The sequence below is a fragment of the Propithecus coquereli genome, unplaced genomic scaffold (genome assembly GCF_000956105.1).
Source record: "Propithecus coquereli isolate 6110/MARCELLA unplaced genomic scaffold, Pcoq_1.0 Scaffold310, whole genome shotgun sequence".
Lineage (NCBI taxonomy): Eukaryota > Metazoa > Chordata > Mammalia > Primates > Indriidae > Propithecus > Propithecus coquereli.
This window is the reverse complement of record NW_012148731.1, coordinates 558,322-575,967: the sequence shown is the minus strand read 5'-3', so window position 1 is coordinate 575,967 and position 17,646 is coordinate 558,322.

Genomic DNA, 17,646 nt, shown 5'->3' with positions numbered 1-17,646 from the left:
GAAACCACTAGCGCATAGCTCGTATGGGCAAAGATATCCGTCGCAGCATCATCCACAGAGGCCCGAGATGACTGGAATTAAGCAGATGTCTCTTTTCTCTTTGTAATCAGCTTCAAGTTCCTAAAGCTCATAAAATTTCATAACACTCCATATCTGCATTAGGGCCAGCTGTGCTCAACACTCCCTTCCCGGAGCATTTGCATTTTTAACAGGATGCTCCAAAGACCAGTGGAAATGAGACTGTCTTTGGGGTCAGAGGGTAGCCTGAGATCCTTCTGGGGTGAAGCTGCAGGGAGGTGGGTGATTCCCAGGTCAGGAGGGCTTTGTACCCTCAGGCTGAGGGTTGGACACTGTTTTGTAGGCAGAGGGGACCTTAAGGCCACGTGATCCACGTGATCCACGTGATCAGAGCTGCACTCAAGGAAGGAGGAACCGAACTTGGGGAAACCATTTGCCACGGCTTTGGTTCTTTGCTTTCCAAGGCAGAGTCTTAACTGGGGCAGACAGATCTCGAATGGGCTTCAGAAGATCCACCACTGTCTTTACATTACATGCAGCATTTGGGGTGTATATGAGCATTTGCCTTTTCCTGGGGAGAGGGTTACTGTTTTCACCAGGGTGTCAGAAGAGTCTGTACCTCCAGTTTACCTCTAAGGTGACTTTTCTTTCTGATAAATCAATCCACAGTCATGGGTTAATGCCCTAGCTTGCTTGTTTAAACAGAGCTTCTTTCTGTTTCACAGATAGGTGTTGTGTCCATCAGATCACAAGACCAGATGAAAAGATAGAGACCAGGTCGGAAAACAGAGTGGAGTCCAGTCAGGTCAAGTCAGGAGGAAGTCTGAATCCATAGCAGGTAATCGTAGATCAATTTAATATGGAATGGGATAGATGGCATCCTGTCTTTACTACTTCTGGACTGTGCGGACTTGGGCAAGTTACTCACCCTCTCTGGTCTCAATGTCCTTGTATATAAAATGAGCATAATGACCACATAAGCATCATGGGGTGGTTGTGAGGATTAGATGCTAATGTATTTAAAACACTTAGAATAGTGGCTGGAATATAGTAAGTAAGCATCTAGGTAAGCATCTGCTTTTGATTATTGTTGTTATTATGTAACAGCCTTTCCGGCTCAATGGAGGCAATACGGTATCGTGCTCTGGTCCTCCAAGTGTGGTCCTGGGACTGTCAGCATCAGCGTCACCTGGGAACTTGTTAGAAATGCAAATTCCCTGACCCCGCCCAGACTATTGAGTCAGAAGTTCTGGGGGTGGGCTCAATAATCTATTAACATGTTTCCCCCAGACCTCGGGGCCATTCTGAAGCCCCCTCCAGAAGAACCCCTAATGTAGTCCTTAAGGATGTAGGCTTTGAATCCTGGCTTCACCGTACACCAGCTGTGTTAGCTGGAGAGAGTTATTCAACCTTTCTGAATCTTGGGGTACACACCTGAAAAATGGAGATGATTTCAAGAGTTAAATGCAATGCAACAATGCATGAGAAACACCTGTTCCAGTGCCCAGCACACAGTGAGCACTCCATAATGCTGTAATAATGGCTGTAATTATTATTATTAGGATCGGAAAGTCATTTCTTGGAAGAAAATGTTGCAATAAAAGCAGCCAGAATGAGGAGCTTTAGTGCAGAAGTTGATCAGCGTGTGAACGTGTGCACACGTGCACGCACACACAGGCCCTTTGCCCTGAGGGGAAGGCAAGTATTTTGTGACAAGTGACTGCTTCCAAACGCTCTCCCCCGCCCTAAAGCCCCCTTGAGTATTGGGGCCCCACAGTTTAACAGAGCAAGGTGTGTGTAGGGGGAATACTTTGGAAGTTTCCAGGGTAAAAATCATCACAATTCCTTTACTTCTCTGTGGAAATTTCCTCTGTAGGTGCCGCCCTCTTGTCCTAGAGCTGCTAGATCAACCTCGTTAGACTCCCGAGGTGCAGGGGACGCAAAGCTCTAGCAGAAGTGGGAGGCTCCAGGAGTCTCCCCACGGCCTGGGCTGCAGGTAAATGAGGCGCAGGCAGGATCCCTCCCGGGCTTGCCGAGACTTCCTGGTTTGGGCACTGAAACGCCTGTGCCTCGGCAGACTGGGATGGGTGGCCACCTGCTCTCTCTCAATGGCTGTCACTCTGGCAGACGCCAGCCGTGGCGTCACGGGCCCGTTCCCTGGTGTGGGGCTTGCTAAGGGGGCCACCCCCTACCTAAGCTGTGGGGGATTCTCCCGCCAGGTCCTCAAACTTCAGCACGCACAGGGTCTCCTGGGAGCTCTTCAGCAGGCCGACAGCACCCTCCGAGAGGCAGAAGGCCGGGGGAGGTGTCTGGGCACGTGCTCTGTAGCCAGCACCGGGGGGCTCCGGTGCAGAGGGGCTATGGACCAGGGTCTGAGAAACGCTGCCCAGAGTCTAGGAGGACATGCAGAGGGCCTCTCGTTCCAGACTGTCTTGTGCTGTTGGGCTGGATTCAGAGCTCTCAAGAGGCGCTTGTTATTAATAATAGTGAATAAACAATTCGCAGAGACACACTGGCATTCAGAAATGTTTAAAACAGCATCTCATTTAATCCTCAGAGATTTTTCATCCATTTGACAAACATCGGACGAGCAAGGAGTGCGTGAACGCCAGGAGCCCGGGGTCACTGCCCTCGGAAGCTCAGGCAGCAGGTGGGGTGTAGGCAAGGGACGATGGCTTGTGGGCGGGATGTTGGTCTGGTGGCACGACGGCCACCCCCTCTAATGCCTGCGTCACAGAAAGGAAGCCTGCAGCAAGGGCCTCTGCCCTGCAGGGCTCTGGGTGAATCTGCCCAGGAGGGCTGCCCGCGTCACGTCCTGCGCTACCGAGGGCTGTGCTGAGGAAGGGGCTGGTGTACGCCTCATTGCTTCCTGATGTGATGGGCTTTATTTTCCAGCCATACCACATGGCCTGCAGTTCCTTCAGATGCCCTTCTCTGGCTCTCATAGTCTCTGCCTGGAAGTCTCTCCTGCCCAGGGATCACCTCCTCCGAGAAGCCCTCCTGAGCCCTCTGGATTGGGCCAGGCCCAGGGGCTCTTGCTCTGTCGCTCCTGCGTCTCACTCATGCCCCTGTACTGGGGTACTCCTGTGGTCAGGCCTTTGTGTCCATCAATTGGAAATGCCAGTCCCCAGCTTGAAGGACGAGGGCTGGTCAGACCGTTTGCAGTGTAGACCCCTGTACTGGTCTCCTGATTCTCACACCAAAGGGTTTAAAACAGCAGCAATGCATTCTCTCACAGTTCTGGAGCCTGGAAATCCAAAGTCGAGGAGTTGCATGGTCTGTTCCTTCTGGCAGCTCTGAGGGAGTAAACGAACCCCCGTGTCTCCTCCGGCTCCGGCTCGTTGGCCCTCCTCGGCCCTCCTCGGCCCTCCTCGGCTCCTGGACTCCAATCTCTGCCTTCACCTGATCTTCTCCTCAGTGTCCCTGTCTTCCCTTCTCTTCCCTCCCTTCCCTGGATACTTATCATCGGATTTAGGGCCCACCCCAGTCCAGGATAATCTCATCTCAAGATCCTTAGCTTCATCATATCTTCAAAGACTCCTTTTCCAAACGAAGTCGCATGCACAGGTTCCAAGCAGACATATCTTTTTAGAGGCACCCTTCAACCCACTGCAACCGCGTCCCCTCTCCAGGCCTCAGCTTCCACCAGCTGGGACGTGGGGCTGGAGCAGGTGCTGTCCCCGCTGACGCGATGCTGCGGTGCCGGAGGGCAGGGTCACGCTTTTCCTCTGGGGGGGACGAGAACAGGACGCACTCTGAGAAGAGTGCTCCCCATGGCAACATGGGCCCGCTGGGCCGGAACAGCACAAAGCTCCCCCAAAGCGCCTTTTTCAAGTGGTCTCATTTTCCCCTTAAGTCTCCATTCCTACCAGACCTCCCGGAGGAGACATGAAGTGTGAAAAATGAGCAGTTTGCATTCTTTTCTAAATAGAAAGATTTTTAAGTGTTTGTTGAATTGTCAAATATTCCAAAACATGGGTATAAGGACTTAGAATAGCATGAGGCGGCAGCCAAGCATGGCAAGCGGATTGAGAAATGCCTCCTTCAGAGGGCGGATGGGAGGACGGGGCCCTGAGACACGGACCTTGGACCTTGTCTCCCAGGTCAGGAGGACTGATCTGGCGTCTGCGGCAGCTCTCCTCTCCTGCCAGGTGATGCTCCGGAGCCCCGGGACGCCGAGTTCTCAGGGTGACTCCCGGCGTGGTTTTATTTTATTCTATTTCTTCCCCTTCATCCTCTAGTCATGATCCAAGTGTCCTCTCCTCCCATACACATCCATCCTCACGTATCATGTCCTGCCAGACATTTACTTAATCGTATGTCTCAAGAAAATGGTATAATTTGGGAAATGCACGCACACATGTATATCGGATATATATATATAATTGTTTGGGCGATATATGCATATTGGTTACAATACGGATACTAAGTTAGGCTCTGTTTTCTTCACAGTTTTCACACCACATTCTGGTTTTGAAATCAAGCTGAGGGCTACGTAGATGCGTACAGTACGTTTTCTTTTCATCTCCTCAGTGATGGAAGCCTAGGTGGCTTTGGTCTTTTGCTAAACAATCACACAATGAACATCTTTGAATATGTCCCCTGGGTAGCTGCAGGGAGTTTCTCTGGGATTTGAGCACGAAAGTGGAACAGCTGGGTCATCGAATGTAAACACACCCAGTGTAAACGCGGCCAGGCCTCTCCGGAGAGTTCCACGCACATCAGCATTGCACGGGAGCTCCGCCTTGCTCACATCCATGCCTGCGACTTTCTCATTTGGCCAACGTAGTGAATGCAAAGTGGTGTCTTATTTTGATTTGCATCTTTGCATATGAACACTAGCTGTTTGATCCAGAACTGCTTGCTTCACCTTTCTGTGCCTCTCTTTTCTCATCTCAGAAGATTCACTGAGTTAATTCATCTGAAGTGCTTATACTGTGCTTGGCATATAGTAAGTGATCAATTAATGTCAGCTAAGCACAGTCGATATTTGTTGGCTTGAATATATCTAGTGACAGGGGGCTCACTCCTGAGGCACAACATACCCAAGGTCAGAGAGTAGGGATGGCGGAGTGGCTGATTGTGGTTTTCCTTGCCTGGAGCTCGCTTCTCTGGAAACTGCCCTGCCCAGTCCTGGTTGAAGAGACGAAGTCAGCCTGTAGGTTTATAGCACGTGTCACCCCATTGGCCACAGATGAGCACAGCCCTCTGGGAATTTCAGCCCAGGGTTAATTGGTGACAGGCACTGGGCCGGCAGGGCAGTGTGGATTTGGGGCCTGGTGGTCATGGAGACCCATCTAGAGAGAGACGCAGAGACAGAGAGAGACAGAGAAGGAGTGAACAGAAAAACTGTAGAGATGGTTCCTAGCAGATGCTCTGAGGCCTGGCTGTCTCTTGGTCCCCAAATGTCCTTCACTGTCCCTACACTGAACTCCTCTTTACTCATGGCAGCTTGAGTGAGTTTCAGTCCCTTGCACACAAATGCACTCTGATTGAAACAGATGAGTGCAGGGACCTGGGATCCTACTTCTCATTCTGCCCACTGGCAGTTAGCATCTCCAGGGTGGTCGCTGCCCTGTGAGTACAGACAGATTATTCCAGTGAAAACCGGGGCCAGTCCTCATGCCCAACCATCAGAGGCCGCAAAATAAAGCTATTACCATGGCAGAATGGGGTGCAGACACCTAAAATGATAAATATGTTGATTATACAGATAAGGTCCTTTGCTACTTTGCTACCTGTCAATGGAAGAGTTAAGTGAAAAAACTTGGGAAGAAGAAATACATATTGATTACAAAGACAGAAAAACAGTGTTGATGCGTTGATAATGAGAGGCAGAGGACCTGGAGGGCTATGACCGGTTGTCGTGCTCGGATAAAGGAGTTTTGTATTGCATTTTTATGTGATGCTGAAGCACAAAGAAAAATATAAAATAACATTACTTGAGCCAGTATTAAAATACACCATTTAAGCATTTCCTGATAAAATATCTTGACTATGGAATACACAATGCATCCAGTAGTGTCCTCCTTGGGGCCTGGGGCCTCCAGGCAGGACGATGGGAGAGATTAAGTCAGGTGCTGGGGCCGGGGAGACTGCGGTGGGTGCCAGCTCCCTGTGGAATCTGCACAGGTGGTTGTTATTGCCTGCTCTTGGTCCATCCCAGGACCGAGTGATGGTCTCACTGCCCTTGGCCACCTTCTCTCCCCCTCTTGATTCACTCCTTTCCTGACCAGCAGCAGGAATTGAGCAGCCAGTGCTGACATTCTCATGTTGGAGCGTCTGCTGTTTCCCGCATGCTTTTGGGCACTGGGACACAAAGGTGACTGAGACCAACTATGTCAATTCTGGAGTTTCAATGTCAAGTGACAGATCCCCAGTCCCTACTGGCTTACACTGGCCATGCACTGCTGACAGAATCAGAAACCCAGAAGGTGGCTGGGAAACCCAGAGGCGCCATGGTTCTCCCATCCTTGTCTTCTGGCACCCACAGTGCCGCATGCACACTCAGGCTGGCTCTCCTCGCAGCCCAGGAGCCATCGGGCCAACATGCTTCCTCATTCATAGCCAGTGGAGAAAGAGAGTTCTTCCCCACCAAGTTGACAGGCAAAGCCCTTGTCTTCCTGATTGGACCAGCTCTCATGCCATAGGGGTCCCTGACCAACTGCCACCTCCAGGGCAATGCCCTGCACTGATTGGCTTAGCCCTGGGTTCATGATCAGTCACCGCTCAAGGGGATGAGGTTACCACAGTAGCCTGGGCTAACACATGCCCTGGACCTGGAGTCCAAGTCTCAGATTTCCTTCTGCTGTATAGTGGGGGGCACAAGGATGGCAGGGGTAGTCCGCAGCTGGCCAGTGTCCACCACACAGACTCTCGGTCCTCAAGGATCCACAACTTAATGGAGGGAGCAAAAAAGTCACTCTAGTGCAGGAGCGTATAGGGAGCCACACGAGGCCCGCCTCTGGGGCACGGAGGAGTGATGGCTGGCTCAGCCTGGGGTCCTCAAAGACACCCGGAGTCCCCAGCTGACTGGGGAACTGGAGGGTGCGGGAAGGCTAGGAAGGCGTGCCTAGGAGGGGAGAGCAGAGGCAAGGCACAGAGGTTTCAGAGGGCCACGTGAGGGGTGCCCAGCTGAGTGGTTTGTTGGGCTGGAGCAAAAGCGGGGTGGAAGGTAGGAGGCGGCACGTCCACAGTCACAGGTGACCCAGACCTTGGTCCTCTGCCCTTCTGACTAAGCAGCCTGGCCTTGACCTGGTGAGCAGAGCAGAGCCACGTGGCCTCCAGCAGTAAGCAAACAGGATCGGATCAGTGTAGCTACAAAACCACACTTCCTCTTGGGTGCCTGGGGATCCTTAGTTGACCATCTAGGTGGAGACTCCTAGGGGCGGTGGAAGGCTCATCTCTCCTGACTTGGTCGTCCTTCAGTTTGTCAACTCTTGCATGTGTCCGCCAAGCAGCCTGTCTGCAGGAGAGGCCCAGGGGCCTGATCTGTGACTCACATGGCCAGCTGCTTCTGCAGATCTGATGTAAAGCCCCCCGTTGTGAAGCTTTACTGAGCAGCGTGTTCCTCCACCACCGAGAAGTGACGGAAGTGACAGTCAGTGACGAATGTGTGGACGCAAAGGTGTTGCCCAGAGTGTACACTGGAGGGAAGATTAATAGAATCAATACTTGTCCTGTGCTTTGGGTTTGGGAGTGGGGGAGCTGATTTTATACCAGCAGTGAGTCATGATGTTTCCTTTCTCCTCTGGGTCAGACTACATGAAGCACAGTCTTAATTCTGCCCAGGGATCCCTACTTGCCTGCCTGCTCAAAGGGGTCCTCTTTTTCTTTGTGGGCCACTGGACAATAGTAGTGACTCAGTGGTGCATAGTGTTCTTCTCATTTTCTTTTCAGTGTCTTCGCCTCTCTAAGTCTCTGTTCCTCTAACTGTTTTCTCCTTCTCTCTCTGTCTCTCTTTCTCCCTCTCCCTGTTGACACAGTATTTCGTGGGGATACCTTACAAATGTCTGTGTCAGGCGTTTTTTAAAGATCCAGAGAATATGAATTCACAATTCTCAATCGAGGAGACAGTTTACATAGTTGAATAAAAGGCAGCAATAACATACAGAAGATTTGCCGGTGTGAAGCAGTGATGCCAGCTCTAAGCTGCAGAAACCTCCGCCACGACGGGGCAGTCTCCTCAGGGGGGTGTTCCTTGACCTGGACCTATGGGAATGTGCCTGGGAGGATTTGGATTGACGGTGAAGTTAAAACTATGCACACTGAGCATCTCCTCTGTTCCTGGCCCTGTGCTGGGTTCTGGAGACACAGGTGAGTTGGGTCCAGCCACTGCCTGCAAGGAACCTAGAGTCCGGCCAGAATGGCAGCATCCCGGGTGTAGCGCACACCATGAACAGCTAGATCCTGCTTCTCCCAACAGCCTGAGAGGCTCAGCTTGATGCTGGCAGATGCCCACTGATCCCTAGGCCTGAGTCCTCATCTGTAAGGGGACAGTCTGGACTTCATGAACTCTTAGACCCTTCCTGATCTAGTGTCTTTGAGTCTTTGAGTTCCGTTTTCAGGAAGCAGAAGTAACTGTCGCTGTCCTTGGTACTGACGGGTAAAGGAGTGCTGAAATCAGGATGGGGGTTCCTGTAGGAATTTAACAGCCCCAGCATCTGTCTTGAGGCTCCCATTACTCCTCACCCCAATCAATTGACCCCTTCTGAGCCCAGCAGTGGCTGGGGTGGGCAAGCAGCAGAGGCAGGAGGGTGAGAGAGGCTGCGGCTCCCCTTGTACATCTCTTTGGCTTAAGGCCAAAGAGAAGGAGAGGAGGGCAGGTCCAGGACTTGGTTCTGTTTGTGCAAGGAAGCCTGGAATCCCGCAGCTGATAGTACTGGGGTTGGGTCAGACCCTGAGCTTAGGAAGACCCCTGGTGGCTCGGTCTGACTTTCTGTGCCTCCAATTCTTTTCCTACACTCAAAGTGGCAATACCAGGTTTAGAACCTGGCCTCCTGGAGTCACTAAGGCTAACTCCCTGCCTCACCTGCCTCTTAACCCCTCCTCGGGCATTCTACTGTGAAACAGCACTGCTCCAAAGCTCTGTGCGAGCCACTGTTCAGCTTAGTCTACACATCAGGGCAATACACGAGATCAGAGCCTTGGATTAGTGCATCATATATGTGGTGCCTTCTGGAATTTCTCAGCCCACCCCCAATCCCACTGTGTTTGTAATTTAGGAAATTCAGTTTTGTTTCCATATTATGCAAGTATTACCTAGGGGAGCATGGAGATGTTACACATAATTATGGTGAATCATTTAGCAAACAATTAGGGGACAGAGAACAAACAAGTCACTGTTTCCAAAATCCCTCTTTAATCTCTTCTCATATCCTCAGAACCCAGAGCAAATATGAAGATAATTAATCACCGCCAACCTGTCAGTCATAAGGACCTCGTTTCCAATTAATTATGTGCTGTTGGTGCTCAGCCCAGGAGTGGACTGAAATCTTGCTCAAGGTCACAGCCTGCATTCTAGGTCCCCCTATGTGGGCAGAGATTCAAGTCAGTCCTGATGCCTCCTCCAGGATTAACTGTCCTGGGTTTGGTTGTCATCGACAATGAATTCTGCATGATCACATTATTTCGTCAAAGACCTTCTGCGTGGCCTTTATGTAACCTTCCATACTTGGGAGAGGAGGGAGGGACTTTCCAGTAATTTTACAGATGTCAGGCTGTGGTGCTTTTGTTACACACAGGCCACTTGGACAGTCAGGGGCATGTGGGAGATTCACGAGCATTTGGAGGCATGGTGGGGTGACACCAGACTGCAGAAAGCAGATGGCCTCCGAGTGGGGTAATTTCAGAGAACCGAGGGCACAAGGGGAGACCCCTGGGCTGGTTTGATGTGCTGGGGACTCACCATCATTTACAAGGGGTCTGGCATGTGGTGGGAGCTGCTAAGTGTCCGTTTGGATGGAGGAACAATAAATGAATTAAAGCTTTATGCCTCTGCTGTCAGCACAGAACAGGTGTGAAACGAATCGCTCTTACTTCTCCTGTAGAACTCAGTTCCCATGTCACCTCCCTGAGGAGCTTTTAGTGGCACTCTTTGCTACATTGGGTGCTCCTCCCTGGACTTCCTCATGCCCTCTTCACCCCCATCAAGAGCTCAGAGCCTCATCTTTAATTTCATCTATTGTAGTAACATTTAAATGAAATAGTGCATATTAAAGTCCAGTAGAGGCCTGTTAAAGATGGCAGATTGAATATGTGTTTAGTTTTCCTCCTTTGTGAAATCCCACCAAAATTACTATAAAGGGGTCTTTAGGAAGGCTTAGACCCTGAGACCAAAGAGAAGGAGAGGAGAGAGCAGTAGATTTGGAATCTGCGATTGGAGGATGGAAAGCAGTGGCTGAGAGGTAACCAACTCAGCATATTGGAGGCACTAAATCCTAAGCCAAAACGGGCCTGAGAAACGGTGGATGAACATCACAGAACACCCCAAAGCCTCTGGAGGTGGTGGCACTGCACTTTTGGAGGAGTGGGTGATCTGGGGCTAGAAACAGAAGGATTGGTTGAAAATTCAAGAAGCAGTTCGACTTCCAGCTTCCTTTGCCACTCCGTGCCCCTGGGCATGCCCCTTTCCCACTCCAGCACAGGGCGGGAGCCTTATTCCCCACAGAGGGTAAAGAGAGGCACTCTGGACTTGGGATGCTGAGGGCATAATGCCAGAAACCAGTGGATTGGCTAAGCACTGCAAACTGGAAGCCGGAGAAGTACCAAGGGCAGGTGGTGGAAGGATCTGCCCTTTTCCCCAAAAGCTCGCTGAAAGATCAAGTCACGATTAAGGCAGATTAATAAAAGAAAAGATTTATTTACCGTGCACAGGGGAAGAAATCACAGAGTGATTACCCAATGTCTCAATGAAGTTCAGATGTTTTTATACATGCCTTTTAGAGGGGAGGGGGGAAAATGAGGAGCATAGGTAATTCTGTTTAGGGGCCATAAACAGTTGCTAGGGAGGATGAATGGATGGGGGGAAAAGATTGACTCTTTGTAAATTAAATTAATGTGAAAGACAGGTATTGTGTTTAAAATAATTTGGGCCAGGTCAGTTTGAATTCTTGATCTTCCTATGGCCAATACGTTAAGATAATTGGGAGAGGAAGGGAAGTCCACTATCCCCTTTGATCTGTTGATTGGGTCAGTTTATGTAGATAGAGGGAAAGCCTCTTCTAAGGGCTGTTAATCTCTAAGAGCCTTTAATTCAAAATATTTTTTATGCTAAGGAGTCATATTTTGGGGTGAAATTTCTAGAGCTCCTTCACCCTTTAATAAGCATTTCTTTCTATAGGGAGCTTAATTGGAAGAACCCCCAGCACATGCAGACTCAGCAATGTGCATCCATTTGAGAGTAAGTTGCTAACATTTAGATCTGTTCCAGCTTCTTTGAGTGAGACCTGGGTCCCCATGCCTGTGGTGCTGCACATTCCTGCATGTGTACAGGAGACTCCAAATCAACAATGAGAGGCCACAGATAAAGTAGGGAATTTGAATTATTTCATGCCTGTCATTCTATGTGACCACTTGGAATTTATGAATGCTTAAAATTTAAAACAGTAAAGTCAGAATTGTGAACTGCGTACAATACTTGTGTTTGGTAAGTGAACCACTTTACTGGATTTGCATAATTTATTTAAAATGAAAATTTATTCATCTCTTCTAACAGTTAATAGTTTGTTTTAAAACTAAAGAAGAAATTTAAAAGATTAATACAGATCTTTATATGATTATTACTGAAAATAATTTTTTCATATAGAGGATGGGACTCTAAATATGATCTGCTCTGGAAATGGGCTTGGTATGGCTCTAGTAGAATTTGAAAACACTGATCATCAGTGAATTCTGTACAATCCATTGACAACGAGAAAGAGATTAGAAGTCTTTTCTGGAAAATTTAACTAGCCCAAGAGAAAAGAACCAAAGATACTAAGATCTGGAATTTCCCAAGGAAATTGCCAGCCAGATCACCCAACATAACCACAGTCAACAAGCGCCCCCCAGCCACCTGGCCCAGATTTCCAGTAAGCTTTTGAATGACTACCTGTAAATACTATTAATCAGCCAAGAAATCTGGGGAATGCACTCAACAGAAAGCTGATATCAAAGTAAGCAAAAAGCCACTTGAAAGTGTTAGTGGGGGGAAAAAAAATCTCTGTAAAAGAATTTAAAGAGGTTTATTCTGAGCTGAATATGAGTGACCACAGCCCAGGGAAACACAAATCCAAGAAGCCTTGAGTAAGTGGTTCCGAGGAGGTCGGATTACAGTTTCATTTTATACATTTCAGGCAGGCAGATGTTACAGGTAAAGGTATAAATCAATACATGGATGGGATACACTGGTTCAGCCTGAAAAGGTGGGATGTCTGGAAGTGGGGACTTGCAAATCATAGGTGGGGTTAGAGATTCATTCTTTAACAATTGGTTGGAGTAAGGCTCTAAAACTTGGAGTCAGCTAAGTTAATGCATAGGATAAGGGCGGGGGGGTCTGTTATCTGTCATGCGATACCATGCCAGCAAAAACAGACTAGATTTTATGGATTGTAAGGCATGACTTAACCTTTGCCTTGCATGGCCTTAGGTGTTGTTTATAATTTGGTGTCTTATTGCCACAAAAAGTTTGTCAGTATTATGATCTCTATTTTATCATTAATGTTGGTCAATCATTGTGTCTAAACTCCAAAAATGTGGGGGAAGGGGTCCAACTTCCCTTCCCATCATGGCTGGGAACTCAGTTTTAAGGTTTTTCTGGGGTCTCCTTGGCCAACATGGGGTTTGTTTAGTCAGTGGGGGGTGGGGCTGGAGGATTTTATTTTTCATTTGCAAAAGAAACAGAAGCTATGCAGTGAGGAGTAAACGTCAGATAAATTATTCTTACTAGTCTTAGTTAATATTTTCTCTTGTAGAGGAGAATGCTTTAAGAAGAGGAACATGCTATAGAAAGGACCACTCTGGGACCAAAAGAGAATTCTGGAAATTAAAAGAAAATAAAAGCAGAAATAAAAAATTCAATTGAAGGGTAGTAAGATAAAGCTAAAAAGTCTCATGGAAATTAGAATGAGGAACAAAGAGGTGGGAAAACAGGAGCTCAGTGATCAGGCACGATGACCAGTTCAGGATGGCCAATGCAGCAGCTGGGGCCGTCGGTCATTGCGCTCCCGCAGGAAGACGTCTGAGCGGTTGGGGCTTTGTGGCCACCTCACCAATGAAAACATACACCACATGGCTCGTCTTGGTGTAGCATTTGCATAGTCACAATTGTGTCGTGCTGGCCACCAGCCTAGACAAAAGGACCACGCAACCCTGTGGGGAGGATGAAGGCAGGAATTGTCTACATGGTGGGTATAGGAGCTGGGGAAAGAGGGTTAAACTTCATAGTGGGAAGTCATAAGTAACGCCCCCAAGTCAGGCATCTTAATAAACATATTATCTGTAGATATGGTGGTAAGTCTGAAAGGAGCAGGAGAGGGACAGAAGGGAGCAGGGGGTGGGGATGGCAGAAAGTATTAATATAATGAATAAATAATAATAATAATAATAACAAATAAAAACTAGATTCGGTAAGTCTGGTCTGGTGCCTGGCACGCGGTAAGTGCTGAGTACTGGTGTTCATCACGGGGATGGCCATGGTGTCCACGCACCAGTGCCTGACCCGGAGTTGGTCTTCACCGAGTGTGTGTCCCACTCCCTCCTTTAAGGGCGAGCCATTAGCAATGGGTGCTCATTCAAAGGATTCCTTATTAAATGATCAGAGCTTTTCAGCATCCATCTGCCTGTCACACCAGCCGCCTGTGGGGAGCCCGAGCTGATGTTTCATTCCACAGTAATTTCTAGAGTGTTGGAATCCCTCCTTCCCCCAGCAGGCTCAATCTGTGCTGCTGAGCAAACCTCTTAACGGTGAGGAGCGGAGATGCCATGTGCGTTTTAATAAGCAGAAAACTCTGGAGGAAATAGCAGTGGCTCAGGTGACGTCAGCCCACAGAAGCAGCTGGCAGGTAAGCGGAGCCACGCTGGCTGCAGCTGCACCCGCTCCAGCTGTGCCGTGACAGGCGCTAGGCAGGGGGGGAGCAAGGGAGCTTCTGTGCACACCTGGAAGTCTGCTGCAGGGGAGGGGACAGCGTGGGGGAAGTCTTGCCTCAGGTGTTCCGGAAGGACTTTCCCAAGGAGGTCTGGGCCCTGACCCTACCAGCTGCACCAGAGCGAGGGGGAATCTTGGGAGAGCCGGCCAGCTCTGCCCGTTACCACTGGCTCCACGGTTCCTTCGCATTTGCAGATGCAAAGCTTGGGTCTGCGCATAGCCAGTCGTTGGCGAAGTCTAATGACAACGAAAGCACGGTACTCACCTGGGACCAAGACATGGGTTTCTGAGACGGGCTCTACTGCCTTCTGTAGGACCTGGGCAGCTCCCTCCCCTTTCTGGGCCTCAGTTTCCATACCTGTAAGATGATGGGTCTTCTTCATCCATGCCGGCGCTGAGGAACTTCCGTTTGGCACAGTCCCCACACACGGGAGGCCGGCCATAAACACCTGGGGGATGAATGAATGAATGAATGAATGCTGTGGGGCAGCAGCTTGTCATGGCCCCCTCTGCCTCTCGAGCACAGGAGACAGAGGAAGCAGGAAGGATGCGGAGCTGGCTGGGAATTTAAGAATAAACAGGGGACACTAAAGGTGGCTTTCTGGGTACAGGGAAAAGGCCAGCCGCGCACCCAACATGCAGGGGGAAGGCACAGCTGGGAGAGGCAGGTGAATCGCTTTGGGTTACCATGGCAACAACCGCTGGTAGGAAGGGGACTCGGAGGATGCCAAGAGTGGCATTTTTTTCCTCTTCTTTTTTTGAACAACTGGCTTTCTCTCTGTAAGGGACAGAGACAGTGGGGAAAGAAAGGCCAAGCAGAGGGGAGATGTGGGGAGAAAACTCACCTTTAAAACTGTGGGCAGAGCCACCCCTTTGTCAGCTCACTGGCTGAGCCTGCTTCGTGCTTGGAGAGGGCAGAGAAGCCCCGAACCGCAGTAGCTGCCGAGGGGCTTCTGTGTGGGAGGTCCCTGCCCAGCCCTCTCCACACCGGATGGTTTAACCTTCACCATGGCTGTCGTTGAGATAGAGGATCAGGCCCATTTCACAGATGGGGAAACTGAGCTTCAGGAGGGAAAGTACCTGCAACCCAGGGTGGCAAGTGACGGTCGTGATCGACCCCCAGGTCCGTCTGGCTCCAAAGTCTTAGCACTGAACCCTCTGCCCAACAGCCCTGGCAACACTTGGTATGGGTGGGTCTGATGATTGTTCTTCATTTTTCTTCTCTGGTACTACTTTCCGATCCCTACACCTGTGCTATGTAAAGACATTTGCTTCCCATGACTGGAGTGAATGGAATGTTCTCTTCTCCTAGCGTCTCCGATTGCCTGTGGCGGGTGGGGAGGGGCTGGAGCAGGGGGTGGTTAATATGCAGGCTCCGAAGTCACCTCTTAGCAGTTGTGTGATCCCTTTTCATGGGGCTGTTCTGATGACTGATGTGCTCATGCACGTGGAACCCAGTGACGAGTCTGACTCATCGCACACACTCCACTGACATTCGCCATTTTTCTGAGAGGAAGGAGAAGCCAAGAGGGGGCGATTCCCCAAAACTTCACAGCAAGTTAGGGCAGGGCAGTGGCCTGGACGCAGCGTCCTGGCTCTCGGGGCGTGTGTGCTGTTTACCGCACAGGGCGCCACTCGACTCCGCTGCAGTGGACGCAGACCCTCACCCACAGTGAGCCCAGCTTTGGGTCACAGACATCACAGAGACACAAGGACACCGTGCCAGCTCTCTGGGAGCACCCAAGCACGTGTGAGTGTAGGTGATTAACTGGAATCGTAGGCTCCGTGAGACCTGCTGATGGGACCCCCAGCACGGCCTCCCTTGAGTTAAAGCTTCCTCACCGACGGTTACCGTAATTCACTGCTTACAGCACTCCTGCTGCCTGACTCAGTAGCTGCCTGGACTGTCCACTCAGCCCATTGAAACCGGTCTGGAGTCTGATTACAGGCAGGGGGAGGGCCTTAGGGAGTTAGTACAAAAGACAAGAGCAAGGGAAGAACAGAAGTTCTGGAATGCTAGTCCTGGAAGGAGCTCCTGGAAGCTTCCAAGAGACAGATCTGAAGGAAGGATGCTTCTGGAAAATCCCAGGACCGTATAGAAAAACCGCCCTCCAAATAGATGGAGCCAGGAAGACCAAAGAATGACTCAGACAAGCCCAGCTTGGTGAGTGAGATGAGTTTATCAGAGGTTACTCACACAGAGCGCTCACTCCTGGGTTCTCCAGAGAGTAAGATCTACACGACCTACCTGTGCTATTCCCTCAGATTCCTTCCCAGCGAGCGACCAGGGTTCTTTCACTGTGTCTCTGCATGTTCACGCTGAAACAGATTAAGCTCGCACACACAATCATCATGTGGCTTCATACAGTCCATGTTGTGTTAATGATATTATTACAGAATTCTCCAGTGGCAGGGATTTTAGCATGACAATTAGCTGAAGGGTATTGTAGGACAGCTAAAGCAGTTCTAGAGCAGTCAGAGCTGGTTTAAGCTGGTTGTCTCAAGAAAGTGCTTACGCACATCTCTTGTACGTTGTAGCTATCTTTGGTGCTGGCTTAATCTATTCTGTAACAATGTCGTTGAGCACTCCCAGCTTACACAGTGTTTCTCCCTGTGTGGTGCAGAACTTGTAATTGTCCCTTACAGGACCACACAGGAAGAGGGGCGGGGACTCACCTGGGAGCACCCTGGAAAGAGTGGGGGACCCAGGTAACAAGAGGAGGTTGAAAGAATAAAGGCAAGCTACGTTTACTGAGCATCTACTAAGTGCCCGGCACCAAGCTAGGGGCTTCTGCACGCATTCACTTGCTAATTCTTTGTAGCGGGTATTTTTATCCCTATTTTGCAGGATGGGAAAACTGAGCCTTAGAAAGAGAAATGGAAGTGTGTTCATGGTCAAATAGGTATGTCGGTGCCAACACGCAAGCTCCAGGCACGTGGTGGGTGGGGTCTGTGCAGACCGCGTTGGTTCCTCAACAGGAATGGACGTGTTAGTCTTTGTGGCATGTCCTTAAAGAGCCAGGGATTGCGTTCCCTAGAGACAGACTGCTGTGTTTACAGTACACGGCTTTCCCAGGGTAAGGGATAAAGCAGTTACCCCTCCTGCCTTGGAGCCAGCGTGGAGAGCATCACTGGGCACGCAGGAAGCGAGTGGGATGTCGTGCAGGAGCCGGCAGGGGCTGGCACTCAAGGCCAAGCCGTTTGTCTTCTGAGGGCAGATGAGTCAGCAGGCAGCTGCCTGTCACAGGTGGGTGACATGTCTTTGGGGAGAGGTGGTTGTACTATTAGAATGTGTTGACGTGGTGCTTTGTTTGCAAAACACTTCTTGGTCACTTTTCATTTGGGAAATATTTGGTGCAAGTTTACTGACGCCTGAGCTTCCAATTTCCTTGGAGAAGCTGATTTTGGTGATTCCTGTAAAAGGGACCAACACTAAGTGGGTAATTAATTATTGTTGTAGAAACCAGAGGCACTCTGGAGAGTCCTCGGATGTGACAACGTGG